Genomic DNA, 1,515 nt, shown 5'->3' on the forward strand with positions numbered 1-1,515 from the left:
TGAGTGAATAATGAAATTTGTGGTCTTAGACTAGTCCCAGTGCAATGTTTCATTGCACTATTTCCAAAGATGCCACATCATCCCATGAGGTGTATTCTCATGAATGAAACAGGGAGTCACAGTGCATAGTTTCATTTCACAATTTCATAGGATGCCCATGACATTTAATTGTGAGGCATGTGATTGGATATGGTTAGATGAAATGAAACTCTATAGCCCACAATGCAAGTTTCAATAGGTTTCATAGTCTTGGAAACAGTGTATACACAGTTTCATCCTGATGAAACCCCTTCCCTCTCTTACTTCATAACTACCATGCCATGTTATCATATATGCTGATGTGTCACCGTATTTAATGTGCATGAAACCTCTATAAAACTTCCACTGGGATTAGCCTTATGCTCGTATCGTACGCCAAATTCCGGATGTCGTGAAGGGCATCATTTTTAGATGGACAGATGGAGCACCTAGAGCCTGGACCCGTACGGAAGTGGCACTGTGGAGACGGCATGATTGTCCTGTGCCATGTGACGGACGCAATGACCCAACTTGTGTTTAACCTGCTTCCTCCAGTTAAATACTCCTAGATCAACTCCTCCATCGCGGTTTTCAGTCTGATGATCTGAAACTCTATCCGCCCAAAAATGCACCTCTGGCACATCATTTCGGTTTCACTTTTACATAGTCAGATTGCAGTACATCTCATTGCACTGATTCAAAGGGACACGTAGAAAGCAAGCGAGCAAAAGGAAACAAGGTAGGAACATGCACTGCATGTGATGCGATCCAAGCTTTTCAGAGCGAGCAGCGAAAGGCGTGTGGATCGATCCGGCCGTGCGTTCTCTGCTCCAAGGTCCAGGTCCAAAGTCCAACCACCACTCCAGAGATCGATCGGTCCATCGATGAGCTCGGCAGATCGTCACACGATCTGGTACTCGACTACCCCAGCTTTCGTTCACCTTTGTCTTCCTTTGCCCTCAGTCCTCCGGATCGTATATTCGTATGATCGTGCGTGGGTAGTGCTCGCTGCCCACTCACTTGTGGCCGTATGGTAGTGGTAGGGAAGGAAGAGACAAGGGAAGTAGGGAACCCTAGCATGGGGCGCACATGACCTCGTGCCAGGCAGCAGGTAGGACTCGCATCCCGGCTCGCGCCTGTCCTGCATGCCCGTATCACATGGCAGTCAGTGGCGGTGCGCTTCACCGGCGTTGTTCTACCGTGCGGGGGAGACGACATGTGGCCACTGACGTGGCGCCGCAGCACACCTCTGTTCGACCCCGTCTGTTTCCGGCAAAGAATGCAGGGAGGAACCGGTGTCAGGTGTCAGTAGTAATACATGGCCAAAAGGCCCGCCCGCCCGGCCCGACCTGCATTGGTCCGGTCACAGTGGCGGGCTGTGCCGCCTCATAGGCCCAGGCCCAGCCCTTGTAGGCTTAACGGGCCATGCCGGCCCAACAACCCGACGTGCTAGGTGGCCGGGCCACCCATTGGCCCGCTAAACCAAAAAACCTCCAA

Source organism: Setaria viridis, chromosome 4 (genome assembly GCF_005286985.2).
Source record: "Setaria viridis chromosome 4, Setaria_viridis_v4.0, whole genome shotgun sequence".
NCBI lineage: Eukaryota > Viridiplantae > Streptophyta > Magnoliopsida > Poales > Poaceae > Setaria > Setaria viridis.